At 30.4% G+C, this 18,445-nt stretch overlaps 2 non-coding genes across 2 annotated transcripts; one reads left to right on the top strand and one right to left on the bottom strand.

Annotated features, from left to right (window-relative positions):
• Positions 1–11,838: 11,838 nt before the first annotated feature.
• On the bottom strand, positions 11,839–11,912 carry Trnat-agu (transfer RNA threonine (anticodon AGU)). Its single transcript has one exon. It is a non-coding gene; the product is annotated as a tRNA-Thr (tRNA).
• A 595-nt stretch (positions 11,913–12,507) lies between these two features.
• On the top strand, positions 12,508–12,581 carry Trnat-agu (transfer RNA threonine (anticodon AGU)). Its single transcript has one exon. It is a non-coding gene; the product is annotated as a tRNA-Thr (tRNA).
• The last annotated feature ends 5,864 nt before the right edge of the window (positions 12,582–18,445 follow it).

Below are 18,445 nucleotides of genomic sequence, written 5' to 3'. Positions count from 1 at the left end.
GAACGTATGCATTCGTAAGGTAAAAGTTCGTTTGTTCTGAATAGAGGTTACCTTACATTAGAAAAAGGGAATTAAAAAATCAAAGAGCGTATGCATTGTAATTTCTAATGTACTTTATATGCTGTAAGAATGTTTTAAGAATCTGCTATAGCTTATTTATAAGTTTTGAGGAAATATAATTGTAATATATTTTAAATTAATCACATATTTATACATACTTATAGTATATATATATATATCAGTTGTGTTTCTCCGAAAAGATAAACATTTTGTATATATTCGTAATATAGTGATGTGATTAATTATTTTTTATCGGTTTTATGCAAAGTTGAGCCTTTACACGTATGCAAATATATTGAAAAAAAAAACTGTAATTTATTTATTATTTAGACAATTCTAAAACAATTTTTATTGCAGATTTGTCTAATTTTATGATCTTGTTTATATTATTAAGACTTGATGTACAATTTTATCAAATTATTTGTATATTTAAGTTTTAGTTACTAAGTTTTAATTGATAGTACAACAATATTTGTTTAGATAGGCTAGATATTTTTTCTTAACTTGTAATATTAAACTTTTTTTTACTTTCATACGTAGTCAAAGGCGACAAGAGTTTTTCAAGGCAATTATTTTTTTATTAATACACTGAGTATAAAAAAATGTTATGTGTTTTAGTCGACGTGTTTACGTTTCTAAATTTCTAGATTCACCGTTAATAATGTTGTTTTTGTATAAAGTTAATGATTATTATTGATATTATGTATTTATTTATTGTTTAGTTTTTAGTTTTGTCAATCTGTGATATTGTTTTGCCGTTACAGATGCAAAATACCTACTATTTTGTAATAAAAAATAAAAAATATGTATGTTTTTTTTTTTATTTAGACGAAGTCGTTTAAACATTTTTTGAATAATTTTAAGATTAATAACAAAAGTAGTCTTATCTATTTAATCAGGACGAACATTCAGATTTATAAAAGAAGCACGCGCGAGTCGCGAGCTTTATTTATTCTGTCATAGATACTAATATTTATAAATAAATAATGTTTATGAAGACAAGCTTTATCTTGATGGTGGGTTATTGATTGCTTCTTCGCCTAAACATTGCAATGAGAATAACCGCCTTTGACATCATTGTTTATAAGGAGAAATATAACATTTAAATTTTTGCATAATATGTTTTTCTTATAAGCGGAAGTAATTTTTAATGTGAATAAAATATATTATATTTATTCATAAGACATAAATATTCATTTTTAATAGTACAATGCATCTTAAAGACGTTAGGGGTAATTAATGGTCATTTTCGACAGGTTTACCTGAGTCGATCGGAACGTTGTTAAGAAGAGAAGTGATTAATTTACTGAAATTCGAAATACGAAATTTTGAGAATGTTTTTGAACAAAAATTTCAAAGTAAACAATTTTGAGTACACTCTGTACGGAAATATTACATTGTTTTTTTTTTTATTACCAACTAAAAAGCATGTCAAAGAAAACAATTTCGAAAATACAAACTTAACTGTTTACTTAAGATACGTGTTACGTGTATTTAAAATGTAATTATTTTTGTGCACGTGGATACGATCACGAAATTTGAAGGTGACTTTGGAATACGTTAATCACTTTACACTAATTCCTAATTAGCGTTTTAATACCTGATAGCGCTTAAACTTAAAATGCAATAAACATTGCACTGTAACACATATTGTGATAACAATTCGTGTGATGTAATTTCATTGAATATTTTAGGCATTACTTTAATAATATTTTGCTTTACTTTATCGTACAAAAAAAGTCGTTTAAAGTTTTTTCGACTTTAAAGATTAAGTAGACAGACCGGATCTTACACGACATGTTTTTTACATATTTTAAGTATATTAGTACTTTATTACTTTCAAATTCTGTCTCTTTGTGGGGCATCACAGGATCGCTTGAGCATACTATCATGGCCCACCTTTGCGGGTTTCCAAGCTAGACGGTTTCTAAAAGTAGTTATATTCATATCTAGCATTTTTTTATGTCATATAGGTAGGTGGACTGGCAAATGGGCCACCTGATGGTAATTCAACATAGACATCGGTGCTGTAAGAAATAGTAATCGTTTCTCACTAAATTGACTTCACCACTAAGGTGAAGTAAAACATTGTGAGGAAACCTGTGTGTGCAGGCTTATGCGTAAGCTTCACAGTCACAGTTTCTGTGTAATCTATGTTGTATTAAAATAAAATAGCTAATTTAAAGCTCTAATTATAGCGACATGTGATAATAAGAAATAGGAATGACCCAAATTCAGTGACCGGCTTTTCTCGTTACGTAAACAAAGAATAACATTACACCCACGGCTTCTGGTGAACTGTACTTACTTCGAAATTACGTAAATTCATGTATTCGTAATGTGTTGGGATCGTCGAGGTAATATATCAATATTGTTGTCTGCATTTTCTATTTTAAACCCCACTACATTAGCTCGTGTTTAATGTTTAAGGTACTGAGAAATATTTACTTCAGTTCTACGTAAGCCTTCGAAAAATTCCTTGTAAAGTAATATCTAGGCCCACCATATTTATATGAGTTTTTCAAATAAGACAGCGCCGCTTAAATAAATACCAAATAAATACCATACTAATGTATGGTATTCACTTGGTGGTATGACTTTGTGCAAGCCCGTCTGGGTAGGTGTCAACCACTCATCAGATATTCTGCCGCCTAGCAGCAAAACTTGGTATTGTTGTGTTCCGGTTTGAAGGGTGAGTGAGCCAGTGCAACTGCAGATACAAGAGACATCTTAGTTCCCAAGGTTGGTGGTACATTGGCGATATAATATTTCTAACAGCGCCAATGTCTTTGGGCCGTGGTGACCACTTAACATTAGGTGGCCCATTTGCTGCCCTCCTACCTATTACCTTAAAAAAAACTATGTGGGACTGGGATATGTCATAACTGGTAACATACGCAACAAGTGACATATCTAATTCTCCTGTCAACTACTACAAGTCTTTTAAAATTGATCGATTTAAAAATGTTTAGAAGAATGACTTAATATAATAATAATTATGAGTATACTATGAAATTAATTCTGCCGGCCTAACGTTGGTTGAAGAAGGTATATTTAAATTTAAAGCTCGAACTTGAAAATAAAATATTGTTGTAATTATAATTTTTCTCGATATGCTATCAGTTATTGAGACAAAAACTTGATAAATAATATTGTTTACCGACAATCTAAGGCTGATATTAGCGATTATTTCATAACACACAAGTAGTATCACGAATTATTATTGATATATTTTTTGTTCAATTAGTATTAGGTTAACGAATACACATTTATTAATCTACTGGTGTTAACGAACTCTCCCGCATAAAAGCCCTGCCCATTGTTACTCCGCTTCATATTTAATGAAATGAAGACGCAAAGATTCATTCTTTTCGAATCTTTATTTATTTATAAGATTGATTCGATCTAAATATGTCTATTGGTTGTTGTAAATTCATGTCTTACTTATCAATTTTATCAACATATCACATTTAACATGATTATTCAATACAGATTGGTTACTGATAATATATTATAAACTCGTTATTTTTCCTAACGTTTCTCGTTTCAAAATACAAAAGCTTTAAGAAAGCTTAATGTTAAGTGATATTTTTGTTCTTTGTTCAAGCACGATGTAAATTTAAATGTAAAAGATGTAATTTATGCACTTTTATAACAAGAACATATATTGACGTTATTGATTTATGTTAACGTCTTAAATATATACATATAAAATAAAAAATAGCAACTTTACAAAACATTAATTGTCTTAAATTGTCCCAAGATTTGAAGATAGCACAAGCAACCATTGACCTGAATTTTAACTTGATTAGGCTAGAATTCAGGCACGGTTTTTTGCGCTTGTTAAATTTCGAATTAAACTACGTTGTACTGTGTTAACAAATTGAGAATCTGAATTTTTTGTTTGGTAACTTCCTAAGGGACATCGCCATTGAGGAACTTTATTGATTAACTGTGTTTTGATTGAATTTTATTTTAAAATTTCTGAAGGCCTTAGATGCTAAGTACTTAAAGAATTCGTAACAAATTAATAAATTTGATCCTTGCCGGATATTAATAGATGACGTAATTTATTAGAATTATTCACCTCGAAGATTTAAATATATATCAAAATGCTAGCAACAGCTCGAATCGCAACTCAGATCCTCTGGCCGAATAATGAATTAGACCTCTTGTAATCAGTACCGGATATGGGTATTATATGTTTTATAATTTTTTTATGAGTCTTCGTTTTTATCTGGTCAGTTATTCTCTGTAAAAATATACATACCTTAGCTTTATTTTTAATTCATCTTGAAAAAATTCGATTCATGAGTTCCTTTAAGAACTTACTTGAATATATAATATATTGATTTCGCAGAATTTATTAATAATAGACAGTTCAGTGCGGTACTTTTCGAAATAGGAGTAGGAAAAAAAATATCTTCGAAACATTAAATTCATATGTTTTTTTTCAAATTTTCTGTAATGATTATTTATGCTTGTCGTCCTTGATTTTCCTATTGCGATTTTAAGATAACGATTTGTTATAAGATCGGTCACTATGTCTCACATAATACTGTCTCGAATGCTATTTTACATAAAGATTAACATAGTCTTCAAAAAAGCTTACTTTTTCGGTATATTACCACAGCGTCTGTACATTATTAAAAAATATATGATATATCCACAGCAAAATATATAATATGTATGGGTTCGATTGTCTTTTGAATATTATTCTCAATTAAAGGCCTTTCAGGAGGGGGATTATTAGAATAAAATATACCATATCCTTTCATTTCAAACAATATATTTCTTGCTCATATTATAGAAAATATAATAATATTATATATTTTTTATTCCAAGTGTAAATACTCGATGACAAAACAGTGATGCCCCCATTTCTGTCATTTGAGATCTTATGAACATAATTTTTAGTCAAATCAAAAACAATAAACTACACTCTTACAAAGGAAATGATCAAATAAACAAATCAATAATTATTTCGATTAGGAAATTATTAACAAGAATAAGCTTTTAATTATATACACAATAAATAGATTAGATAGATAAATAAATATTGTGTTAACATAAATGTGTATTTTAATTAATTAATTAATAATTAACAACTATTAAAATACATAATGATGTTAACATAATAATTATATTTGATACAAATTTATCGTCTGAAACATAAGTAATGCTTTTAATACTAATATTACTATATATAATATTAATAATATATTTATAGAAACAAATTAAATAGACCTTTCAAGTGAATGTTAAACTTATGCTACAACGCGCAGATAGGTCAGTGATCGAAGCTACGACGTTAACACAGGCAATCGCCTGAAGGCTGAAATACAATTGAGCGAGTGTCGGTTAAATTGCTACAATTGTGGAAAAAAAAAGTTAAAAAAAAAGATAAGCCGCTCTATTGACGACTTTACTGTGTATATATTCTTATCATTATTTGTAAACAAAAACTTGATCAAAACTTTTTGTATTACTTACTGTCAAGTTCAATGTTATTATCAATTTAAAAAATTATAAACTTGCACACAAATTTTAATATTCTGCTTAACAGAGTAGGAATTTTCTCGTAAGAAATGCTTTTGATTTTTTTTAATTGTTATGTTTTATAAAATATTTACCAAATAAAGGTAAAATAAGTCTATCTAAGAAAACAAACAAATAGTGTAAAACATTTTTTTGTTAAAAACATTGCTTAAATAGACCGTAAATATAATATACCGCCATTATATTTATGATCTATTAATAAATATCTCAAGTATTCTGACTCATTTAATACTTTACTCGATTCTATGAAGTAAGGTGTAAAAATAAATATGATTTTCAAATAATTATGTACTTATCACGATGTACAAGTACTCATGATTTCATACGTCAAACTAATCTAAAAATATATCCATTCCTGGTACTAAAACAGGTAAATAAAGTCGTATTTACCTTATTAGAAACGGAAACAGCTCTAGCAGCCAACTCGGCTGTATATGCTGAGGTTTCTAAAGGTAACTAAAGTGAGGTAAAATTGTAACAGGTAATATACATGCTGTACCATCGAGTAATACTGAAGCAATAGAAGTGACCCTGTATTTATGCTAGCTAATAATTGTCTTTTTATTATTATTATTTTTTATGATATAGGTTAGCGAACGGGCTGACGGGCTACTAGATGGTAAGCGGTCACCACAGCCCATACACATTAGTGCTGTAAGAAATATTCACCATACCTTAAAATACCAATACACCCCCAATCTTGGAAGCAAAGATTTTATGTCCCTTGTGCCTGTAGTTACATTGGCTTACCCACTCTTCAAACTGGAATACAACAGTGCTAATTGCTTCTTGGCGGTAGAATATATGATAAGGGCTTGCCCAAAACATTACCACTAAGTGATTGCTAGAGAAAGATCCTATGCAGCTATCCCTTGAGAATAGCTGTGGTAACGGAAAGGCTAGGATTACATAATAAAATATAAAAAGAATTTAAATTGCCATACAAAGTAAGCGAAACATATATACATACATAAACCTACAATTAAAAAAAATTAAAAGTACTTTTTGATTTAATGTTTAAAGTAGAATCGAAACACAATTCATATTTTATAAACACAATACTCGTATCTCAAACAAAGGTTGGTTTTAAAATAGATTTGCTTAGACGTGGGAACAAGCGTTGCAGAAATATGAAGTAGTTTACAAAACGAGTGGCTACCACGACACACGTGGGTGATAGTGTTGACCTTAACACACGTGAGGGATCACCTGTGCTAAGTAACAATAAACAACGTACAATGTTTTCATTGTAATTATTTCACGACATTCACGCGCCAGAAGGTTTTCGTGTGAAATGAACATACAAATACGTAGAGTTTTATGTTTAATTATATACAATTTCAAGAAAATTATGGAGCCTTATTAACCCACGATATCATATTTAACGTGATCGACTAAAGTAGTTTGTAGGTTCGAATCCGGGTAAGCAAATTTAAGTTTTTCATATAACAAATTTGTAATCGTTTTTTTTAGTTAAAATCTTTTTCTGGTCGTAAAAACCAATGATATACAATGTACAATATATTATCAAACATATTGAATAAATCGAATGATAATGTTTTTTATCAAATTTTTACGCAAGTATATGAGCAAGCTTAGGTGCACTTTCAATTCCCACACTCTGTCAGGTGGGACGACAATCTCGAACAACAGGGATTAGGCGCAAAACAAATAGCTTTATATGCTTGTTCTGGCACAGGAACATATCAACGCCAACCTCTTAATTCCAAGTTGCTGAGCATTTAAATTTAGATTAAAAATTTGTATTAAAAGTATTATATTTTATTTCTACTTCTGAAAGAAATTTAAGTTTATCTTAAATAGCATCCCGTAAATATCCCACAACTGGACGAAGGCGCTCCTCGTCAGTCTACTTAAAAACAAGTTTATTGGAACTTCGTCACCACGCTTTTAAATGCAAGTGTTAGGTACATGTAGTACGAAATTACGGACATGGATAAATAAAGGACATAGAAAAACTTAGAAGTGTTTATCCGGTTTTGAATTTGAGGCTTCCGTTCAAGAGCCATGTGGTCTATCCAATGAGCCATCTCCCCACGGCCACGAGGTCACAATACAAACGCAAACAGTGATTATCAAGAAATCACGTAATATTAACGTCGCTGAACAGGCATCGCTTCACGTTGCCAACGTAACTATTACGTTTAAACTGCGCATGCGTCTCGGAACGAGTTTCCACGGACTTGTGATAATGGGACACGTGACTCCACCACATTTAATAATAGATGAATCGCAATAAAAACGCATTAAAGCTGATTCCATAAATAATAATCAAGCAGTTTATTAGTCGTTAAGTTGACTTTTGTCCTGAAACCAATAAAAGCAAAAGTTACGTAGGTAAATGACTCCACTTTATCAAAACATGTGCAGAAATTTTATGTCATGTAGGTAATCTAACGCCTCACGGCTTAATTTTCTAAAATTTTCCCCTGACTTACTAAATGCGGCTACTGTGGCTTACCTCAGTAGTCTAAAAGATTAAATTGCATAAGTATCAAGTACAAACTTTCTTGTCCCCGTACTCCTTGCACTCATTATTACGTACCTGCACTATCTCATAATCCGATGGGAGATGGAGACAAATTAGACGTAGACGTTGGGATGTACTTTCTTTTATAATAAAAAAATAAGAAAGAAAAGAAATTATTATTTTCTATTTTTAAAATAAAACTATGTAAGCTTACTATTTACTGTTACTTGTGAAATGACGTCAGATAGGGAAGTATGGAAGAAGAAGACATGCTGCGCCGACCCCACGTAAACTGGGATAAGGGCAGGAGGATGATATATTTATTTGTAATTTGGTGATATACAAAAAAATATTTACATAATAATTATTAACATTTACAACAACAATTAGTCCTTAAATATATACAAATATGAATTAAAAATAGTTACTCTATAAATCGACCGCGTGGAATGGTGGCAAGAATGCTAGCAGCATTCCCCCTTTTAATCGCAATTCCGATATTCTGGGCAAAAAACGAACCAGCCCCTGTCACCCGAGGAGGCAATAAGGCGGGGTTATACTTTTAATAAAGCATTTTGCAATAATACTCCAAGGGCCAAGTGTTTCAACAGCAAATGAGACAAAAAAGTAATTTTACATGAGATAATATTTTTTTGTTATTTAAAAAATGAAAGTAAAAGTTGTGGGGCGTGTTTTATGAGTTTGTAGGAGGACGATAGTGATTTTATTACAAAACTTATTACTTTCGTTCACACGTTCCGCTCGGAATATAAAACTTATATGTATGTTTCTATTTGCTCACGGCTTTGCTCGCGTTTTAGGGGTTGGTTGTATGTCCTTCCTTGGAGTCAAGTTTGCTTTATACCAAATTTCTTCAAATTCGGTTCATTGGTTTGGCAGTGAAAGAGCGACAGACAGACCGACAGAGTTACTTTAACATTTATAATATTAGTATAGATTCCAGACTATAATCTATCTCTGTGACAAATTTCATTCAGTTCCGTAATTTATTCAGTTCTATTTTACGTACACTTACCCTAGCTAACGGTAATGTCTCACCAAAAATACTATAGAAGTATTTTCATTACGGTTTAGGATGTATTATTAATGACCTAAGTCTGTACTCTTGTTTATTTCTTCATTAAATCTATATGTACCTACGTATTGTTACTGTAAGGGCATTACACATATGCTCTATACTCTATGGCTGTCATACATCTGGCGAACTGTCAAATTATATAGATAACATTTTACTCTTGTCAATGATATAGAAAAAATAATCCATAGACAATTAAATAATTTTAAAAAACTAGCTACACATATTCCTACCACAGTATCATTTCATAATATTTCATCACACATGTACGAGGAACAGTTCAATGTTTATTAAAATTAAATAGATTTATTTCATCGCTTAATTCAGTCACTAAACGTTTATCTAATCCATAACTAATGTATTAAACAAAATTTTGTATGTTATGACGAACATAGGCCGGTTACGCTATTATTATATTGAACGAAAAAAATATGATGTCAGTATGGCATTCATAATTTACTTAAATTTGCATGAAATGTATCAGTAACGCTACCTGCGTCACTGTTATTCAATGAAACACACGCACATACATGCATTTCGTTCTTACATCACGTTAAAACTTCCATTATATATTCAATTGTTATACGTATTTATTTTTGTTCTTTTGTTTTTGAATCTTATCGTCACAGACTATATGTTGTATCAACTGAGTATTGAATTAAATACTTGAATGTTTTTGTTTAAAGACGTAATCCATATACTAATATTATAAATGCGAAAGTAACTCTGTCTGTCTGTCTCGCTTTCACGCCAAAACTACTGGACCGATTTAAATGAAATTTGGTAGACAAATAGTCTAGAGCCTGAGAAAGGACATAGGCTACTTTTAAATTGGAAAAAAGTGCTGTAAAGGGTTGAAAAGGGGGATGAAAGGTTGTAAGTTGTTGAAAGTATTGTCATTTTTAGAACTAGAAGCGTAAAATTTATATTTTAGGCCGTACACTTATAAACTAACATATCATGACACCCATTAAGGAGCGAATTTTGGAAATTCTACCCCTAAAGGGGTGAAATAGGGGTTGAACGTTTGTATGGAAGTCCGTAATTTTTAAAGTTAGAAACATGAAGCTATTTTTGGGATACTGATTAAAAAGGAGTAAATACGTATTTAAGTGTTTTTTGATATTATTCCACTAAGGTGGTGAAATAAGGGTTAAACGTTTTTATGGGAGTCAGTCATTTTTTAAAGTTAAAACATGAAACTTTATTTTTGTGATACTGATTAAAAAGGAGTAAATACGTATTTAAGTCTTTTTTTGATATTCTACCACTAATGGGGTGAAATAAGGGTTGAACGTTTGTATGGAAGTCCGTAATTTTTGAGGTTAGAAGCATGAAATTTTATTTTTGTGCCACTGATTAAAAATGAGTTCATACGTATTTGAGCATTTCTGGATATTTTACGCCTAAGGAGAGAAATTGGGTTGACATTTCGTATACAGGTTATTCTAGAAGTCCGTCATTTTTGAAGTTAGCTCGAAATTTTATTTTTATTCCAGTGATTAAAAATGAGTTGATACGTATTTAAACGTTTCTTACATTAACGTAATATTTTAAATTAATTTGTAAACATATTCATATTATACGCGAGCGAAGCCGCGGGTAAAAGCTAGTAAATTATAATATATCCAATATAGTTAAAATTTCTTATCTTATATATATAAAGATAATATATACAAGAAATAATAATCATTCCATATAAATGCTCCGCCGACCTTGGCCGTTATGTCCCTTAAGCCAGCAGTTACACTGGCTCAATGACTCTTCAAACTGGAAGACAACAATACTAATTATTGCTGTTTGAAAATCTGGGGTTAATACTCCAAATAATTTTACCAACTTAAATAGCCAAAATATTTGTTTTTTTGTAATTATTATGTAATTGATTAATTACTTTTTGAAAGACTTGCTGAGCATATTTAGATAGTGACGTTAATTTCAATGGAATATTGTATGCAGTTCTCGGAGCCAAAACGGGAAGTCCAGCTTACCGCCGACTTTGTACAAAAACAATGTCAGTGAAAAAAAGATTTGCTGAAATACCCATTAATTATAATTTTTTTTCAAATTTTAATAAATCCACGATTTTAGATAGCCATATTTCGAGACTGCGTGTCAAATCAATTTCGACGAATAAAATTGCTAACCTTCGGCGTGATTTTGTAGGGTAAGTCTAGTTCAAATTTAAAAATGTTTTTTGTAAGACCAAGTATGATACATAGTTTGTTATCATACAGATATATAGCCCGCGGATGAAATATAAATTTTTAGTGCGCTTAGGCGCGTTCTCAATAAATTAAATTAAATGTTAAGTGACAACGCATCAGTTCAAAAAGTAGATACTATCGATAAGAACCGGCAAAAATTCAGTAGATTTTCTCATTAATTTTCTGTATTATGAATAATACATTAAGATATCATCGTCCAGAAAATCGCATTACAAATTGATAAGTGTAGTCTTATCGCTTGTAAGGGCGTTTAATGAGACGACAGTTGGGAAAAGCTGAATACGACGAAATAAGACATATTTTGAATGATTAAGTATTGTTCTTAACGCATTGTTGATAACAAGCTGACCAGTTGTGCAATAAAAATGAATTTAAATATATTATAAATATAAAATACTATCTGAAGGCCCCGGCGAGATTCGAACTCACGATCTCCTGTTTACTAGACAGGCGCTTTAACCAACTAAGCCACGGCGCCGATGTATATTTCCATTAAATTATTACACTATAAGTTTTTTTTAGAATGGCTTATTACTTTATTATTAATCTCTTATTATTCTATTACAGCATTCTTGTCAATGGATGCGGGATTTGTTTGAACAGATTTGATTGTATAGATATATTTTCTATTTAATTTCTTTCCTTTAACGTCCAAGTGTTTTTAAGTTCGCACGGTTTCGCTTGCGTGGATTTTAATTTGTGAATTATACGAAAATATTTAAATTTTTAAGTAGCGGCGTTAGTCTAGCTCCCCAAACAAGCGGAGTATGTGTTTTTTTTTAACGCTATTTTCAAGTTGTCGTCACATTTCTTGGAGCCGTCTCGGCTTTCCGGATTAGGTTTATATATACTTTTTTATATTCCTGTTCTGTAAAATAAATAATATATAAATGTATCTTATGCTTGTTGTTGTTCTTGTTCTAATCATTGTCTTGATCTTAATGTATTAAATTGATTTTAAAATAATTAAAGATTAATAATTAATTCGTTAGCTCTAATAAGTATACTCTTTGTAGTAGATCGATAATTCTAAATTATACTTGTAGTATAAATATTTAAAAGAAGTATACAACGGCGCCGTGGCTTAGTTGGTTAAAGCGCCTGTCTAGTAAACAGGAGATCGCGAGTTCGAATCTCGCCGGGGCCTTGATAGTGTATGTCAATACAATCATTTTCAATATTTTTATTACTCAAATTAAAGTTCGATTGATATTTCATTTATGATTTCAATTATCAGTACGTTTTATTCGCATTCCTTTTGTAGATTACTTAAAAAAGTAGGGGGCAATCGATTCGGCTTTGTGTTATATATCAAAACTATTCTTATAAACCTTTAAATTTATAGAAAAAAATCTTTACCCATGAGAGTGAAATTTGGGTGGAAACGTTTTAATTTAATCTGTATTAATGTTCCCTGATATGAAACCGATTTTAGTGTTTGCTTTTTTATCGGATAGAATATCAGAAAATATTTTGAAAGTGACTAATTGTGTTCAAGAACGTATATTGAAAACAAATTCACCAAACACATATTTCATAAAAAAAGTAATAAAATAAATTAATATTTCAACGAATTATCAAATAGTTTAATTTTATATCTATGTACTATGGACTTCCATGGACTTCTATGAGTTTCCCTGCAGCGTAATAAAATGTAAATCAATTTATTTCAAGCTTAGCCCATATTATGTTAGTAACAATATTTCTTAAAATACTATATTAGTCATTTATAACGTTTCGCTTTTATTGGCACAGAGCACACAAACTTGTGTGTGTACCCCAGAATAGGGCTGTCACATCTCTCACTAAACGTCTTCAGCATGAATTATGTTTACTGTAATATAAGTTTAATAGAGGCAAATGTTTGAGCTGGTATATATATATGTATGTAAAATGTGAATATTACTGTTATATGACAAATTGCATATGTTGTTTATTTGAAAAATAAATCGACATCCGCATCTTCATAACAAGCGAACTATTTTAACGATACAGAAGGTACTTACAGGGCTAAAGCGTAACAAAAATATATCGCATTTATTTTTCTTCGGACCTGCCGTAAATATAACTTAACTGGTAATTTTTGTTTATAAGGTACAGTTGCAAAAATGTAATGTATGCCTTAATTTTAGTGTTGGTTAACACCACCGTCTACTGATAATGAATATTCTTGCAATGTATATATTTAAGACTATGCTCGTCAATAAATTCATTTTCTTTATTTACATATATTAAGATTGAATATATTAGTACGTAAAGTAACTAAAGGTCGGTAATATCTTCACTAATATTTTTGAAGGATTTTGGCAATCACTAGGGTATATTTCAGTATAGAGTTCTGGCCAGTTTGTCACAGAACGCGTAGCACTATTATGCTCAAATTATGCCGATTCGTTGTTGACCCTTGATACAGATATAAGAAAAAAAATCTTATAAGTTAAAAGTTCAAAATCTTTCAAATTTGAAAGGATCATTCACTTTTCTTGTTGCAGCAGAAAATTGATCACAGATAGAAAGTGTATTTTTGTTTTTTATTTTGACATACCTTTTGAGAACCTATTTAATGTATTTATTATGAAAGTCATTAAGGAAGTTATGAAAATGGGAACAATACCTGGCATATTTTAACAAAACTTTAAGGTTAGCCCATAGAAAAAAAAATACATTTGAAGCGATTTTTGTTAAACGGAGTGGCCAACAATCATCCCTTGCAGTAGTTATTGCTTTATTTGACTTATAAATGAGGGATATTTTTTTTGATCACTCTGTAATGAGCAAATTACCGTTAAAAGTATGACGTATTTTTTCTGAATAGTAGGCAGTTGACTACGTCACGGTTCACTTACCACCTCGATATTTGTGTTATTTTTTACGGTTGTTTTCCTTGTTTGTTCAGAGTAAGTCATTTAAAAAAATAAACCTTTTTACCTAATCATATAGCAAAGGAAATTGTGCCTTCTTATTTAAAAATTTCAAATAGAAGATAAAGGTAATTGATGACGTCGCTTTTTTATTTATTTTTTAATTGGCATTATTTTAAAATATTTTTTTTTCAAGTTGTAGTTCAGTTTGAAATACGAATAAATCAATAAAATATGTCATCTCCCTTCCTCCATAACCACAGAAGGGAGATAGCTTATCTCATCAGCAATCATGTCGATAGAGAAATAGATATAAAAAAATACTAAGTACTATAGTCGCTAATAATAAAAATTGTGATTACAACAATCAGTTACATGATAAATGCATTTGTTTATTTAAAAAATTAGACGATTATAACAAATAATTTACATTTATACATACGAATAAATATTATTAACAGTTCACGTCCTTATCATCGCGTGATACTATGACGTAGAGCTTTTGTGATATATTTACTGATACGTGTAAAAATGATTAACTTTTTAACGTCACGAATAATTATCACAATGATGAAAATAGTCCTAATTTTATTTACTGAACAATATTTTTTCTATAAATTCTTGACGGCAGAATTCTTTTGACACGTATACAGTACTTAAAATAAACCTGAAAAGGCTCCCAGTCCTTAGCCTTGCAATATTTTAAAAATAATGATTCCTATTCGATTTTTGAAAATATTGCCCGCTAATACGTTCTGATGTGATTAAGGTTGATGAATGTACGTCAATCTTAATCACATCAGAAAATTTGTTATCCAAGATGGCGGCCAGAGTTTACCCTCAGTCGAGACGAAAGTCTACCTACCGGACTACGTCATGTATTTCAATTATAGAAAAAGGGTTATGAGGGTTTTTGTTGAGTGATTTTACTTTTGATATTCCCTTAATATACACATACATGGGGTGATAATAATGTTCTATAGATAAAGTTTTATAAACTAGATAGTTTATTACATATGTATAGTTAAAAGATATTACTAATCTTTGTCAAATAGTCCATTGCAAATAAACATTAATATTTGATACATTGAGATAGAGTAGGGATCTTACGTATAGAGAAAAATATAGGAAAAATCGATTGAACAGAAACTTTTTTATTATATATTATTACTAGCGTAAGCCGTTTTTTGAGTTTGGGGATCGTCCCACAATCAAAAGACGGCTTACGCAGCTATCGAGCTGCACATAAAAAAAACGGTTATGTTCCACTTTGAAGAGCTCCAGCCGTAGATGTGCAGAAAAATAAAGAGGATTCTTTTGCAATTTACTAAATTGTTACGATTTAAGCAATAATTAATTTTAATGGACGGAAAAGTTACTGGCTGGTTGGAGAGCGGTGCTACGGTGATGTCAATACGAACGTAATTTCAGTATTAAGCAGAGATAATAGACAGAGACAGGATACGCAGTGTGAGTCACGAAATGACTGAAATGTTATTCAGAAAATTTTTATCAAAACATTTGACAATTAATTACAGCTGGAAATTCATTAACATCATTTCAGGAACTGGAGTCATCGTTACCGGCTTTATATTGGCTCAATTACACCCGGGAACCGCTTGATTCTACCAGTCAGTACTAGACTGATAAGCGTCACATAAACACATGTGAAAAAATGATTCTGTTATAAGTTCTGTCTTATAATAAGTTTTGATATAATGACTTCTCATATCTTCTTCTAAATTAATGAACGAGGGAACGTTATTTTGGAATATGTAACTAAATACATCCTTCATTAAACATGTACGAGAAGATGCAGCGCGATTTGGAGGTTTTGTTATATAAGAAACTGCGCTTCGCAGTTTCACACTTCGAATTAAAACTATTGACGTTGAATGACAGACGAATTCCACGTATTTATGTAAATAATATATTGTAACTGAATTAAATCGAATCGGACTAAAATAGTATTAGTTAGTTAGTTTAGTAGTACTTCATTGGTTTTTTTATAACAGTGGCTACAAAATAAAGTAGTTTAGAATGAAAAAATCTTTTTTTATAAGTATATTCTGAAAGTTTAATAAGTATATTATTTTGTTATTGAAAACATGGATGACTGATTGTATAAAATTCATACGGGCAAGATAATAATGTTTAATTAAATTATTAAAATAATTTAATAATTGCTAATGACATATAACAGTACTCAAAAACACGGGCTAACTCTGTCTTACTCTGTCTGAGTTCAGGCGAAGGACCAATGATATTAAGCGCTTTCTCAGCCACGAGAGTGTTAACACTGCTAACTTCCAAACTCTATTAAGAGTTTGAGCAGCTATTAAGAAATTATAGTTAAACTTTTGCTTGGAACCCAAAACCAATTGGCAGTCTTATGAACTAGCTACTAAATCAAAGAGATGGCCAAATATATACAATGTATAGAACACGCCATACAACATTGGGATCAAACGAATACTTATAGTCTATTGTATGCTATTCATCAAACCATTTAAATCTGATGCAATAGGTGACTATTTCATTGTGGATCAATTTTGTTTAAAAAACTTCCATGATCTTTTTAATTTTATTGCATCGTTAAATGGTCAGTTTTATTACGCAATATAGTTTCTTTAGTTTTATACGATGTATTTCATATAACTAATGTAAGACGATTTATTTACGATACTTTACATGAAATTTCGTAAATGGGAATTTTATTTTTATATTAAGGTAGGTAGACTTGTTAATGGGTCACGTGGTGGTAAATGGACTGTAAGAAGTATTAGCTTTCCGTCAGTGCCACTAACCTCGGGACCTAAGATGTTCCATCCGAACTCCATGTTTAACGACCTCCGTGGTCGAGTAGAAAAAGTTCATTAGTTTTCTATGTTGTCTTGGGTCTAGGTGTTTATGGTACCGTCGTTAACTCTGATTTTCCATAACACAATTGCTTTAGCTACTTACGTTGGGATCAGTAATGTATGTGATGTTGTCCATCTTTTATGCATGTAGTGACACTGGCTGACTAATCCTTCAAACACAACAATACTAATTTTGCTGCTTGGTGTTGGATACCTACCGAAACGGGATTGCCCAAACCCAACCGTCACGTGTAAATTACTTCAATATATTATATAAAAATGAATAATCATTATTACAATATAATGATTACTAGAAAGCTTAGTCATTCTAAATTTTAATGTTCTTTTGTTTGTTTTTTTTTTCTGAGTAATGAATTTTATAATATATTTTCTTATCTGTATCAAAATTTATGTTTAACGGGTATTGTTGTTTGGTATTTTATCATTTGTTATGTGACATTCGCAGGCTATTTACTTTTAATTTTTATTATATATTTGCGGGAAATTATATAGACAATGTACCTTGGATATGTACTTTATTGTTTCAACATCACGTGTTCGTCCTCGTGTTTTCCTTTAGCAAGTCACTTAGAACAGTACAGATTCAAGTAATTACTACGCAAAGTATGTAGTTATAATCACGAGTTAAACCGTAGTTGTATCAAGTTTAAGAAATTTCCATAACATTAATATAAATAGAAAACTGGTATACGTATAAATGGTTAGTAAGAGTAATTTTAATGAGAGGATATTATTAATAAAATCATTATTATAATTATCAATTTATTACAAATTTATTTTACTATTCTTCAAGCTTATGAATATATTGAAGCCCCATTTACTATTGCCGATAGAATTTATGGATCTTTTTTTTTATAGCAACAGGATTTCATGGACTTCATGTTATTATTGGAACAATTTTCTTAATTAGTTGTTTTATCCGACACTTAAATAATAATTTTTCAAAAATCATCACTGCGTATTTGAAGCTGCTGCATGATATTGACACTTTGTAGATGTTGTTTGATTATTCCTTTAGCTGTAGTAACTGTCAATGTGATGAATATGAAATCTTCTTACTTCTTCTCCTTAAAAAAGAAAAATAAAAAATAATTAAAGCAGTCTTTGAAATAACAAATCTTTCATTATTGATTAATGGAAAACAGAACGGCCATGACAGTTTGAAGACAAAATAGTTGAAGATATTCGAAAACAAAATGAGTTAATTTGCCCTAATTTTCCAGTAGGCCAAACCTTGACCTGCGATGTGCGTCGCTATGGACACTGAG

This window comes from Vanessa tameamea, chromosome 22, assembly GCF_037043105.1.
Source record: "Vanessa tameamea isolate UH-Manoa-2023 chromosome 22, ilVanTame1 primary haplotype, whole genome shotgun sequence".
Taxonomy (NCBI): domain Eukaryota; kingdom Metazoa; phylum Arthropoda; class Insecta; order Lepidoptera; family Nymphalidae; genus Vanessa; species Vanessa tameamea.
The sequence above is the reverse complement of the archived record's forward strand: the minus strand, read 5'-3'. Positions and strand labels throughout refer to the sequence as shown.